Below are 16,689 nucleotides of genomic sequence, written 5' to 3'. Positions count from 1 at the left end.
AATTTAATAGAAATTTACAATATGTTATGGGTATTTTGTATATACGTATATTTCAAAACAAATTTCCCTAATTTTATGTGTATTTTGTATATCTATTTTCATACATATTTAAATTATTTCTGTGTTTTTTGTATAGATTTTAATACAAATTTTAGTTGTGTTCTGTGTATTTTGTAAATTTAATTTCACTCAAATATATACTTTTTTATTGGTATTTTGTTGATTTATTTTCATACGAATTTACATTGTTTTATGTGTAATTTGTATATATATTTGAATGCGTATTTACATTATTTAATGTGTATTTTGTATATATATTTTTATACAAATTTATGTTATTTTACGTGTATTTGTATATATATATATATATATATATATATATATATATATATATATATATACACACATATATATATGAATATATATATATATATATATATATATATATATATATATATATATATATATATATATATATATATATATATATATATATATATATATATATATATATATATATATATATATATATATATATATATATATATATATATATATATATATAAATGTTGATACAAATCTACATTATTTAAAGTGTATTTTGTATATATATTTTTATACATATTTATTTTATTTTACTTGTATTTGTATATATATTTTTATGCAAATCTACATTATTTGATGTGTATTTTGTATATATATTTCATTACAAATTTGCCTTATTTTATATTTATTTTTATATATATTTTCATTCAAATTGAAATTATTTTATGTGTATATATTTATTTGTATTTACGTTATTTTATGTGTATTTTCTATATATATATATATATATATATATATATATATATATATATATATATATATAGATAGATAGATATATATATATATATAGATATATATATATATTTTTTTTTTTTTTTTTTTTAATTCAAAATTACTTTATTTTATCGGTATTTTGTTAATTTATTTCGATACGAATTTTGATTATTTCATGTGTATTTTCTATACATATTTTATTCGCATTTACAGTATTTAATGTGTGTTTTGTGTATATATTTTTAATCCAATTTTACTTCATTTTATGTGCATTTGTGTTGTTGTTTTTATAAAAAATTTATCATTTTAAGTGTATTTTGTACTTTTTATATTACAAATTTACCTTATTTTATGATTAATTTGCTTATTTATTTTCATGGAAATTTAAATTATCTTATGTGCATTTTTGTACATATATTTTTATAGAAATTTGTGTTATTTTATGTGTATTTTGTATATATTTTTTTCATACAAATTTACATTTTTTATTGGTATTTTGTTTATGTACTCTGATACGAATTTACATTATTATATGTGTATTTTGTATATCTTTTGTATACGTATTTTCATTATTTAATGTGTATTTTGTTTATATATTTTAAAACAAATTAACGTTATTTTATGCGTATTTGTTTAAATATTTTGAAAAAAAATTACATTATTTTATGAATTTTTTATATATTTCAATAGAAATTTAGTTTATTATATATATATTTTGTATATCTATTTTCAATCAAATTTAAATTACTTCTGTGTATTTTTGTATATAGTTTTATACAAATTTACGTTATTTTATATGTATTTTGTGTATTTATTTTCATACAAATTCACATTCTTCTATTGGTATTTTGTTTATTTATTTTGGTACGAACTCACATTACTTTATGTGTATTTTGTATATATATTTTTATACGTATTTACATAATTTTATGTGTATTTTTTATATATATTTTTATAAAAATTTACGTCTTTTTATGTGTATTCGTATATATATAAGGAAACAAATTTACATTGTTTCATGTGTGTTTTGCATATCAATTTCAATACAACTTTACCATATTGTATGTGCTTTTTGTATATTTATTTTAATACAAATTTAATTATTTGATGAGTATTTTTGTATATATATTTAAAAAAATGCTTTTTTATGGGTATTTAGCATCTTTATTTTCATACAAATTTACATTATTTTATTAATATTCTGTGTATTTATTTTGATACGATTTTACATTATTCTATTTGTGTTACGTATATATTTTTTTATACATATTTACATTATTTACTGTGTATTTTGTATATATATTTTATACAAATTTACGTTATTTTAGGTGTTTTTGTTTATATATTTTCATTAAGATTTACATTATCTTATGTGTATTTTGTATATGTATTTCAATACAAATTTACCTAGTTTCATGTATATTTATTTACATACATATATAAATTATTTTTGTGTATTTTTGTACATAGTTTTATACAAATTTAGGTTATTTTATGAGGATTTTATATATCTATTTTCATAAAAATATACATTCTTCTATTGATATTTAGTTTATTTTTTGACACGAATTTACATTATTTAATGTGTATTTTGTATATATATATATATATATATATATATATATATATATATATATATATATATATATATATATATATATATATATATATATATATATATATATATATATATATATATATATATATATATATATATATATATATATATATATATATATATATATATATATATATATATATATATATATATATATTACATTATTTCATGAGTATTTTGTATATATATTTCTATAGAAATCTACGTTATTTTAAATGTATTCGTATATATATTTTGAAACAAACTCATATTGTTTCATGTGTATTTTGCATATTTTTTCAATACAAATCTTCCGTATTGTATGTGCATTTTGTATATTAATTTTAATACAAATTTAATTATTCTATGTGCATTATTTATATGTATTTTTATATAAAAAAAAAATGCTTTATTTTATGGGTATTTTGCATCTTTATTTTCATACAAATTTACATTATTTTATTGATATTCTGTGTATTTATTTTGATACGATTTTAAACTATTCTGTTTATTTTGTATGTATTTTTTATACAAATGTACGGTATTTTATGTGTATTTGTTTTCATTTCATACAAATTTACATTATTTTATGTATATTTTGTACATATATTTAAATAGAAGTTTAAATAATTATATGTGTATTTTTTATATCTATTTTCATATAAATTGAAATTATTTTTGTGTATTTTTGTATATATTTTTATAGAAATTTTTGTTATTTCATGTGTATTTTGTATATTTATTTTCCTACAAATATACGTTCTTTTATCGGAATTTTGTTTATTTATTTTGATACGAGTTTACATTATTTTAGGTGTATTTGGTATTTATATTTTTATACTTATTTACATCATTTTATATGTATTTTGTATGTATATTTTCATAGAACTGTCCTATCCATTCCTACGCCGATGATTCCACTCTGCATTATTCAACTTCTTTTAATAGAAGACCCACCCTTCAGGAACTTAACGACTCAAGGCTGGAGGCTGCAGAACGCTTAGCCTCAGACCTTACTATTATTTCCGATTGGGGCAAGAAGAACCTGGTGTCCTTCTACGCCTCAAAAACACAGTTTCTCCACCTATCCACTCGACACAATCTTCCAAACAACTATCCCCTATTCTTTGACAACACCCAGCTATCACCTTCCTCAACAATAAACATCCTCGGTCTATCCTTAACTCAAAATCTCAACTGGAAACTTCATATCTCATCTCTTACTAAATCAGCTTCCTCGAGGCTGGGCGTTCTGTACCGTCTCCGCCAGTTCTTCTCCCCTGCACAGTTGCTGTCCATATACAGGGGCCTTGTCCGCCCTCGTATGGAGTATGCATCTCATGTGTGGGGGGGCTCCACTCACACAGCTCTTCTGGACAGAGTGGAGGCTAAGGCTCTTCGTCTCATCAGCTCTCCTCCTCACACTGATAGTCTTCTACCTCTTAAATTCCGCCGCAATGTTGCCTCTCTTTCTATCTTCTATCGATATTTCCACGCTGACTGCTCTTCTGAACTTGCTAACTGCATTCTTCCCCCCCTCCAGCGGCCCCGCTGCACTCGACTTTCTACTCATGCTCATCCCTATACTGTCCAAACCCCTTATGCAAGAGTTAACCAGCATCTTCACTCTTTCATCCCTCACGCTGGTAAACTCTGGAACAATCTTCCTTCATCTGTATTTCCTCCTACCTACGACTTGAACTCTTTCAAGAGGAGGGTATCAGGACACCTCCTCCCGAAACTGACCTATCTTTCAGCCACCTCTTTGATTCTTTTAGGAGCAGCGAGTAGGGCTTTTTTTTATTAATGTTTGCTTTTTGTGCCCTTGAACTGTCTATATATATATATATATAAAAATATATATACATATATATATATATATATATATATATATATATATATATATATATATATATATATATGTATTTTGCATATCTATTTCAATACAAATTTACTTTATTGTATATTCTGTGTATATTATTTTAATACCAATTTAACTATTCTATGTGTATTTTGTATATATATATATATATATATATATATATATATATATATATATATATATATATATATATATATATATATATATATGTATATATATATATATATATATATATATATATATATATATATATATATATATATATATATATATATATATATATATATATATATATATATATATATATATATATATATATATATATATATATATATATATATTTATACATATTTACATTAGTTAATGTATATTTTGTATATATATTTTATGCAAATTTACGTTATTTTATGTGTATTTGTTTATATATTTTCATACAAATTTACATTATTTTATGTGTATTATGTATATGTATTTCAATACAAATTTGCCTAATTTTATGTGTATTTTGAATATCTATTTGCAAATAAATAAATAAAAATTTTGTGTATTTTTGCATATATATTTATACAAATTTTAGTTATTTTATTTGTATTTTGTATATATATTTTCCTACAAATATACATTCTTTTATTGGAATTTTGTTTATTTCTTTTGATACGAATCTACATTATTTTATGTGTATTTTGTATATAATTTTTTTTACGTATTTACATTATTTTATGTATATATATATATATATATATATATATATATATATATATATATATATATATATATATATATATATATATATATATATATATATATATATATATATATATATATATATATATATATATATATATATATATATATATATATATATATATATATATATATATATATATATATATATATATATATATATATATATATATATATATATATATATATTCATAAGAAATTTCGTTATTTTATTGTGTGGGTTCGTATATATTTTGATACAAATTTACATTATTTTAAGTGTTTTGCATATCTATTTCAATACAAATTTGCCTTATTGTATGTGTATTTTGAATATCTATTTTCATACAAATTTAAATTATTTCTGTGTTTTTTTGTATAGATATTAATACAAATTTTAGTTGTGTTCTGTGTATTTTGTAAATTCAATTTCACACAAATATATACTTTTTTATTGGTATTTTGTTGATTTATTTTTATACGAATTTACATTGTTTTATATGTACTTTGTCTATATATTTTTTTTGCGTATATACATTATTTAATGTGTGTTTTGTATATATATTTTTTATACAAATTTATGTTATTTTACGTGTATTTGTATATATATATATATATATATATATATATATATATATATATATATATATATATATATATATATATATATATATATATATATATATATATATATATATATATATATATATATATATATATATATATATATATATATATATATATATATATATATATATATATATATATATATATATATACATATATATATGTTGATACAAATCTACATTATTTAATGTGTATTTTGTATATATATTTTCATACATATTTATTTTATTTTACTTGTATTTGTATATATATTTATATACAAATCTACATTATTTGATGTGTTTTTATATATATATTTCATTACAAATTTGCCTTATATTATGTTTATTTATATATATATTTTCATTCAAATTCAAATTATTTTATGTGTATATATTTATTTGTATTTACGTTATTTTATGTGTATTTTCTATTGTATTTTCATTCAAAATTACATTTTGTTCATTTATTTCGGTACGAGTTTTGATTATTTCATGTGTATTTTCAATACATATTTTATACGCATTTATAGTATTTAATGTGTGTTTTGTATTTATATTTTTAATACAATTTTACTTCATTTTATGTGCATTTGTGTTGTTGTTTTTATACAAATATACAATATTTTAAGTGTATTCTGTACTTTTTTTACTACAAATTTACCTTATCTTATGATTATTTTGTTTATTTATTTTCATGGAAATTTAAATTATTTTATGTGCATTTTTGAACATATATTTTTATAGAAATTTGCGTTATTTTATATGTATTTTGTATATATTTTTTCATACAAGTTTACTTTTTTATTGGTATTTTGTTTATGTACTTTGATACGAATTTACATTATTATATATGTATTTTGTATATCTTTTGTATACGTATTTTCATTATTTAATGTGTATTTTGTTTATATATTTAAAAAAAAAATTATGTTAATTTATCCGTATTTGTTTAAATATTTTGATAAAAAATTACATTATTTTATGTATTTTGTATATATATTTCAATACAAATTTATTTTATTTTATGTATATTTTGTATATCTATTTTCATACAAATTTAAATTACTTTTGTGTATTTTTGTATATAGTTTTATACAAATTTACGTTATTTTATGTGTATTTTGTATATTTATTTTCATACAAATTCACATTCTTCTATTGGTATTTTGTTTATTTATTTTGGTAAGAATTTACATTATTTTATGTGTATTTTGTATGTATATTTTTATACGTATTTACATAATTTTGTATGTATTTTTCATATATATTTTTATAGAGATTTACGTTTTTTTATGTGTGTTCGTAATATATTTTGAAACAAATTTACATTGTTTTATGTGTGTTTTGCATATCTATTTCAATACAACTTTACTAAATTGTATGTGCATTTTGTATATTTATTTTAATACAAATTTAATTATTTGATGTGTATTTTTCTATATATATATTTCAAAAAAGTGCTTTTTTATGGGAATTTTGCATCTTTATTTTCATACAAATTTACATGATTTTATTAACATTCTGTGTATTTATTTTGATACGATTTTACATTATTCTATTTGTGTTTTGTATATATTTTTTTTATACATATTTACATTATTTAATGTGTATTTTGTATATATATTTTATACAAATTTACGTTATTTTAAGTGTATTTGTTTATATATTTTCTTTATTATTTACATTATCTTATGTATATTTTGTAAATGTATTTCAATACAAAATTACCTAGTTTTATGTGTATTTTGTATATTTATTTACATACAAATTTAAATTATTTTTGTGTATTTTTGTACATAATTTTATAGAAATTTAGGTTATTTTATGAGTATTTTGTATATCTATTTTCATACAAATATACATTCTTTTATTGATTTTTTTTTTTTACACGAATTTACATTATTTAATGTGTATTTTGTATATATATTTTTATACGTATTTACATTATTTCATGTGTATTTTGTATATATATTTCTATAGAAATCTACGTTATTTTATGTGTATTCGTATATATATTTTGAAACAAATTCATATTGTTTAATGTGTATTTTGCATATTTTTTCAATACAAATCTACTTTATTCTATGTGCATTTTGTATATTAATTTTAATACAAATTTAATTATTCTATGTGCATTTTTGTATATGTATTTAAAAAAAAAAAAATATGCTCTATTTTATGGGTATTTTGCATCTTTATTTTCATACAAATTTACATTAATTTATTGATATTCTGTGTATTTATTTTGATACGATTTTAAATTATTCTGTGTATTTTGTATGTATATTTTATACAAATGTACGCTATTTTATGTCTATTTGTTTTCATTTCATACAAATTTACATTATTTTATGTGTATATTGTACATGTATTTAAATACAAATTTAAATAATTATATGTGCATTTTGTATATCAATTTTCATACAAATTGAAACTATTTTTCAGTATTTTTGTATATATTTTTATACGAATTTACATTATTTTAGGTGTGCTTGGTATATATATTTTTATACTTATTAACATCATTTTATATGTATTTTGTATGTAAATTTTCATAAAATTTTACTCTATTTTATGTGTATTCGTATATATATTTTGATACAAATTTACATTATTGATGTGCATTTTGCATATCTATTTCAATACAAATTTACTTTTTTGTATGTGCATTTTGGATATATATTTTAATACAAATTTAACTATTTTATGTGTATTTTTGTATATATATATTTATACAAATATGTGTTATTACATGGGTATTTTGCATCTTTATTTTCATACAAATTTACATTATTTTATTGATATTCTGTTTATTTATTATATATATATATATATATATAGATATAGATATATATATATATATATATATATATATATATATATATATATTTATATATATATATATATATATATATATATATATATATATATATATATATATATATATATATATATATATATATATATATATATATATATATATATATATATATATATATATATATATATATATATATATATATTTACATTATTAAATGTATATTTTGTATATATATTTTATCCAAATTTACGTTATTTTATGTGTATTTGTTTATATATTTTCAAACAAATTTAAATTATTTTTGTGTATTTTTGTATTTATTTTTATACAAATTTTAGTTATTTTATTTGTATTTTGTATATATATTTTCCTACAAATATACGTTCTTTTATTGGAATTTTATTTCTTTCTTTTGATTCGAGTGTACATTATTTTATATGTATTTTGTATATATTTTTTTTACGTATTTACTTTATTTTATGTATATATATATATATATATATATATATATATATATATATATATATATATATATATATATATATATATATATATATATTTTTTTTTTTTTTACAACAAAGGAGGCAGCTCAATGGCACACAAAAAAAGAAAACAATAATAAAAAAAAAAAGCCCGCTACTCGCTGCTCCTAAAAAAGAAACAAAAGAGGTGGCCGAAAGGAAGATCAAATACGGGAGGAGAGGTGTCCTGATACCTCCTTTTGAAAGAGTTCAAGTCGTAGGCAGGAGGAAATACAGATGAAGGAAGATTGTTCCAGAGTTTACCAGCGTGAGATATGAAAGAGTGAAGATGCTGGTTAACTCTTGCATAAGGGGTTTGGACAGTATAGGGATGACCATGAGTAGAAAGTCGAGTGCAGCGGAACCGCAGGAAGGGGGGGAGGCATGCAGTTAGCAAGTTCAGAAGAGCAGTCAGCGTGGAAATATCGATAGAAGATAGAAAGAGAGGCAACATTGCGGCGGAACTTAAGAGGTAGAATTAAGACAATCAGTATGAGGAGGAGAGCTGATGAGACGAAGAGCCTTAGCCTCCACTCTGTCCAGAAGAGCTGTGTGAGTGGAGCCCCCCCACACATAAGATGCATACTCCATACGAGGGCGGACAAGGCTCCTGTATATGGACAGCAACTGTGCAGGGGAGAAGAACTGGCGGAGACAGTACAGAACGCCCAGCCTCGAGGAAGCTGATTTAGTAAGACATGAGATATGAAGTTTCCAGTTGAGATTTTGAGTTAAGGATAGACCGAGGATGTTTAGTGTTGAAGAAGGTGATAGCTGGGTGTTGTCAAAGAATAGGGGATAGTTGTTTGGAAGATTGTGTCGAGTGGATAGGTGGAGAAACTGTGTTTTTGAGGCATTGAAGGACACCAGGTTCTTCTTGCCCCAATCGGAAATAATAGTAAGTTCTGAGGCTAAGCGTTCTGCAGCCTCCAGCCTTGAGTCGTTAAGTTCCTGAAGGGTGGGTCTTCTATTAAAAGAAGTTGAGTAATGCAGAGTGGAATCATCGGCGTAGGAATGGATAGGACAGTTCGTTTTGGAAAGAAGATCATCAATGAACAACAGAAAAGAGTGGAGATAGGACAGAACCCTGTGGGACACCACTGTTAATAGATTTAGGGGAAGAACAGTGACCGTCTACCACGGCAGAAATAGAGCGGTCAGAAAGGAAACTGGAGATAAAGGTACAGAGAGAAGGATAGACACCGTAGGAGGGTAGTTTGGAAAGCAAAGATTTGTGCCAGACCCTATGAAAAGCTTTTGATATGTCCAGCGCAATAGCAAAAGTTTCACCGAAACGGCTAAGAGAGGATGACCAAGAGTCAGTTAAGAAGGCTAGGAGATCACCAGTAGAACGCCCCTTGCGGAACCCATACTGGCGATCAGATAGAAGGTCAGAAGTGGAAAGGTGCTTTTGAATCTTCCGGTTAAGGATTGATTCAAAAGCTTTAGATAGACAAGAAAGTAAAGCTATAGGACGGTAGTTTTAGGGATTGGAACGGTCACCCTTTTTAGGCACAGGCTGTATGAAGGCATCCATCCAGCAAGAAGGAAAGGTAGATGTTAACAGGCAGAGGCGAAAGAGTTTGACCAGGCAGGGTGACAGCACGGAGCCACAGTTTTTAAGGACAATAGGAGGCACTCCATCAGGTCCATAAGCCTTCTGAGGATTGAGGCCAGAGAAGGCATAAAAAACATAATTTTGAAGAATCTTTATAACAGGCATAAAGGAGTCAGAGGGGGGATGAGTAGGAGGAATATGCCCAGAATCGTCCAGAGTGGAGTTTTTAGAAAAAAAATTGAGAGAAGAGTTCAGCCTTAGAGATAGATGAGACGGTAGTGTTGCCGTCAGGACTGAGGAGTGGAGGGAAAGATGAAGAAGTGAAGTTGGAGGAGATGTTTTTGGCTAGATGCCAGAAGTCACGGGAAGAGTTAGAGAAAGCAAGGTTTTGACATTTTCTATTAATGAGAGAATTTTTGGTTAGTCGGAGAATAGATTTGGCACGATTTCGGGCAGAAATGTAAAGTTCATAATTAGCATTAGTTTGAAGGCTCTGGTACCTTTTGTGAGCTACCTCTCTATCATTGACAGCACGAGAACAAGCGTGATTAAACCAAGGCTTTTTAGCGTGAGGAGTAGAGAAAGAACGAGGACTGTATGCCTCCATTCCAGCGACACTCACCTCTGTGATGCGCTGAGCACACACAGGGGTCTCTATCGGAAGCAATAATCATTCCACGGGAATCGGAAAAGTACATCCTCAGGTCGTCCCACCGAGCTGAAGCAAAATGCCAGAAGCATCGCTTCGGTGGGTCCAGAGGGTGTACAGGAGCGATAGGACAGGATGCAGAAATAAGATTGTGATCGAGGAGCCCAACAGAGAACAGTTTGACAGAATAAGCAGAAGGGTTTGAGGTAAGGAAGAGGTCTAGAATGTTGGGCCGATCTCCAAGACAGTCAAGAATACGTATATATATAGATATATATATATATATATATATATATATATATATATATATATATATATATATATATATATATATATATATATATATATATATATATATATATATATATATATATATATATATATATATATATATTTATATATATATATATATATATATATATATATATATATATATATATATATATATATATATATATATATATATATATATATATATTTATAATTATTATTTCATTGTGTGTATTCGTATATATTTTGATACAAATTTACATTATTTTTTATGTTTTTTGCATATCTATTTCAATACAAATTTACCTTATTGTATGTGTATTTTGTATATTTATTTTTATACAAATTTTATTATTTCATGTGTACTTTTGAATATATATTTTTTTTAAATATGAGTTATTTAATGGGTATTTTGCATCTTTATTTCCAAAAAATTTTACACAATTGATATTCTGTATATTTGTATTGATACAATTTTACTTTATTCTATGTGTATTTTATATACATATTTACATTATTTACTTTATATATATATATATATATATATATATATATATATATATATATATATATATATATATATATATATATATATATTTTTTTTTACGCAAATTTACGTTATTTTATGTTTATTTGTTTATATATTTTGATAGAAATTTACAATATTTTATGTGTATTTTGTATATACGTATATTTCAAAACAAATTTACCTAATTTTATGTGTATTTTGTATATGTATTTTCATACAAATTTAAATTATTTCTCTGTTTTTTTGTATAGATTTTAATACAAATTTTAGTTATGTTATGTGTATTTTGTAAATTTAATTTCAGACAAATGTATATTATTTTATTGGTATTTTGTTGATTTATTTTGATACGAATTTACATTGTTTTATGTGTAATTTGTATATATATTTTTATACGTATTTTTTGTAGATATATTTCATTACAAATTTGCCTTGTTGTATGTTTATTTTTATATTTATTTTCATTCAATTTTAAAATATTTTATGTGTATATATTTATCTATATTTACGTTATTTTATGTGTATTTTCTATATATATTTTCATTCAAAATTACATTATTTTATCTGTATTTTGGTGTGGAGAGGGGAGGGAAAGGGAAGGGAGGGAAGGAAGGGAAGGGGAAGGAAAGGGTGAGAGAAGGAAAGGGATGGTTGGTGGAGAGGGGAGGGAAAGGAAAGGGAGGGAAGGAAGGGGAGGGGAAGGAAAGGGTGAGAGAAGGAAAGGGAGGTGGTGGAGAGGGGAGGGAAAGGAAAGGGAGGGAAGGAAGGGGAGGGGAAGGAAAGGGTGAGAGAAGGAAAGGGAGGTGGTGGAGAGGGGAGGGAAAATTAAGGGAGGGAAGGAAAGGGAAGGGGAAGGGAAAGGGGGGATGAAAAGGGGGGAGTTTGATTAGAGAGGAAAGGGTAAGGGAGGAGGGAGGGGGGAGGGAAGGGAAGAGGTGAGGGAGAAGGGGAGGGGGAAGGAGAAAGCAAGAATAAGGGAGAGAAGAAGAATTAGAGAAAAGAGAACAGGAAGAAGATTAAGAGAGGAAGAGAGAGAAAAAAGGAAGAAGAGAAATATTAGTAAACAAAGAGGAAAAAACAAAAAACAAAACCTCACCTTTCCGATCCCACAGGAGAAGGAGGAGGAGGAGGAGGAGGAGATGGAGGAAGAGGAGGAGGAAGAGGACGGAGTGATATCAGTGGTGGTGGTGATACGTACTGGTTCGATACTTACTACTGGTGGTGGTGGTGGAGGTGGTGGTGAAGGGAGTGAGGGTGAGGGTGGGGGTCAGGGGAGGGTCGTCCCTGGGTGGAGGGGCTGAGGGGCGGGGGCTGGGGGCGTGGGGGTAGCTCTTGTCCTCCTGGCGATGCTCTCCTCCTTTTCCTGTCTTCACACCTCACTTGTTTTCCCTTCCTTCCCGTTTGATGTTTTCTATCCCCCTTTTCCGCCATTTCCTCCCCCTTCTTTCCTCCATCCCTCCTCTTCTCCCCCTCCTCTACATCACTTCTTGCTCCTTTACTTTTTCAATCCTACTTTTTTACTCGTTACTTTCTTACTCTTTTACCTCCCTACTTCCTTATTCTCTTTCTCCCTTACTTCTTTACTTCCTTCCTCACTCCCTGGCATTCCTATTTCCTTCCTTCCTTCCTTCCTTCTTTACCCCCTTCACTATTCCTTACCTCATTTTTTGTCTCCTACTTCCCTTTTATCCAGAGTCTCCTTTTCCTAGTTTCTTCCTCTCTTTTCCTTTTCCTCCATTTCCAGCTTTTATCTCTCGCTCTCCGTTATTGCCGTTCCTTCTTTTCGTTTTCGGTTCTTTTATTCCTCTCTTTCTTACACCCATCTTTCAATTTTCTCCATCGTTCCTTTTCTCTCTCTTCCCTCGACTTTTCTTCCTCCCTCCAAACACACAGTTTTTTCATTGACTTTCTCTTTGTCTTCTTCAATTTTCTCTTCTTCCACTAACAGATCCCTTTTTTCATTCCCTTTCTTTTTCTTCCTCCTCGCGTTTACACTTTCCCTTTTTACCTTTCCTTTCAGACTCTTCCCTGCACTTCCTCTCTCTCCTTCCACCTACAACTCCATTTTTTCTCCTTCCCTTTCCATTAGTCCGTAACCTCGGGACAAATACCAGTGTTGTTATTCTTATTCATCTATTTCGCGTAATGTTTTAAACAGTGGGATTAAACAATTATTGAAGGGAAAAAGGCTCACTTCTTACTATAAGGGGCATATTTTTAAACGTATCGGGCTCCCTGTATGACTATTTCCCAAGGCCACGGAGAAGTTTAACAGGGTTGTCTTGGGTGATTTACTATTCATGGTGCAGAAGGCGTGTACAGCTATCACAAGGATCACAAAACAGTCCATGAATACCCCAGCAACTTGAACGAGAGGCTTTTCCAACAGGGGAACCGAGGCGCCGATACCTTGAAGAATACCTTCCATCCAGCCAATCACCGTAGCTAACATCACCCTCCTTCCGTCCAGCCAATCAGCTCCCGTAGCGATCTTCACTACAAAAGGTGCCACTAGCTCTAGATTCGGCCCTATGCAATGTCAACTCCAAGGTCCCCAAAACGGCATATCTCAAACCGAGGTGATGTGGTAAATCTCGACCCTATGTATGATAAGCCGAGGCGAGAAAGGTGCCCATCTCAAGAAATCAAAATTCCGTGCCTGATCCCCGAGGCCAAAGGAACCTCAGAAATACAATAAAGGTAAATAGACGTAACAGCTGAGATACCCCCCGCAGCGTACCCGCAAACACTTACACACATTCAGGAACACAGTAAAAGCTGCATGGAAGAAACGCTTCAATTACCTCAAGAAAAAAACTCACAAATTCAAGCGAGCACTCAAAAACCCAATAAAAGCAACATGCAAGCAATGGTAGAATTACCCCCCGAAGATAACCCACAAACACAAATTCAGAAATACGACAAAAGCAACATGGACGTGAGGGTTGGACTACCTCTCGAAGAAAACCCACAAACCCGAACGAATATTCGGAAACACAATAGCGGCAACATGCACGTGACCGTTGAAATACCCCTCGAAGAAAACACACGAAGTGAAGTGTTCCTTCACAAACACAATGGCAGCAAACACACAGTGATGGAAAGGATAATATCGCGTTTATCAACGCCCTACCTGCGTCTACGTAACGCTATTATGCGACGATTAAACAAGTGTGTGGCCGGCCTGCTGCTGCTCCTGCTGCTGGCCGGCCACGTGGCCACCCTGGCCTACGCCTACCACCAGCAAGGCCAGAGTGACCTGCTGTGGGGCATTGCGGTGCTGTGCTCCTTGCTTGCCCTCCTCCTGACGCACGGGCGTGCTTCCCTGCGTTGGGCGTGGCTCGCCGTTCACGTCACTTATATTGACGACCTCGCACGTGGCGCCCTCCGCGTGCTAAACGACCATCAGGCACAGCCCCTGCTGCACGCCATAGGCCTGGGACCCCCTGACGCCCTGGACGCCCTCGCCTACTGGTGGTGGGTCCTACAGGGGCTGCTGCTCGCTACCCTGGCGAGCTTCATCTCGGGGCCCAGCGCCCCTCATGACGACAATCCTGACAGTAATATTCACCCTGTGGGTGAAGAGGGTGACTTTAAAGAAGTGGACTTGAGGGAGGTGGTGGTGGTGGTGGAGGTTGGACAGCAGAGCAATAACAGCAATGAGCACGAATCTGTTGAATCACCTCCTGGGGCCAACACATATAGTGAAGTGTTCCTTCAGACACACAGTAACAACAAACACGGAACGGTCCGAGGCATAATGTCACGTGTATCAACGCCTTGCCAACGCCTACTCAAGGTTATTGTGCCGTGTGGTGTGGCCGGCCTGCTGCTGCTCCTGCTGCTGGCCGGCCACGTGGCCACCCTGGCCTACGCCTACCATCAGCAAGGCCAGAGTGACCTCCTGCGGGGCATTGCCGCTCTGTGCTCCGTGCTCGCCCTGCCACCCCTCGCCCTCCTCCTGCCAGCCGGGAGTTTCTTAATGAGTTGGGCGTGGCTCGCCGTTCACGTCACTTATAGTGACGACCTCGCGCAAGGCGCCCTCCGCGTGCTAAACGACCTGCAGGCACAGCCCCTGCTGCACGCCCTGGGCATGGGCCACCCCGACGCCCTGGACACCATCGCCTACTGGTGGTGGTTCCTACAGGGGCTGCTGCTCCCTACCCTGGCGAGCTTAGGCTCGGGGCCCAGCGCCCCTTATGACGACAACCCAGATGATGACGACACCGACGATAACAACCCTGACTGTGACAGCCCTGACGATGACAACCCTGACCGTGATCTTGACCCTGCGGGTGAAGAAGATGACTTTGCGGAGATGAACCTGAGGGAGGTGGTGGTGGTGGTGGAGGCGGTGGATTGGCAGGTCAGGGTGGGGGCTCTAGTCCCCCCTCCTGACTCGCCCCTCCTCCAGCCTCGGGGGGAGGAGGAGATGGAAGACAAGGATGAGTTTGAGAACGTGGATCGGATGGAAGTAGCGGAGGCGGTGGAGGAAGGGTTGTTTGGGGTGGGGGCCCTTGCCGCCCCTCCCGAGCCGCCTGCCGAGGAGGAGGTTGAAGAAGAGGATGGTATTGAGGAGGTGGAAAGAGGGGAGGTGGTGGGGATGGTGGTGGAGGGGCAGGTCGGGGGGGGGGTTGTTGCCGCCCCTCCGGACCCGCCCGCCCGCCAACTGGTCCTGTTGAGTAAGGAGGATGAAGGCGAGGATGACTCTG

Source organism: Eriocheir sinensis, unplaced genomic scaffold (assembly GCF_024679095.1).
Source record: "Eriocheir sinensis breed Jianghai 21 unplaced genomic scaffold, ASM2467909v1 Scaffold47, whole genome shotgun sequence".
Lineage (NCBI taxonomy): Eukaryota > Metazoa > Arthropoda > Malacostraca > Decapoda > Varunidae > Eriocheir > Eriocheir sinensis.
Note: the sequence above shows the minus strand (reverse complement) of the source record.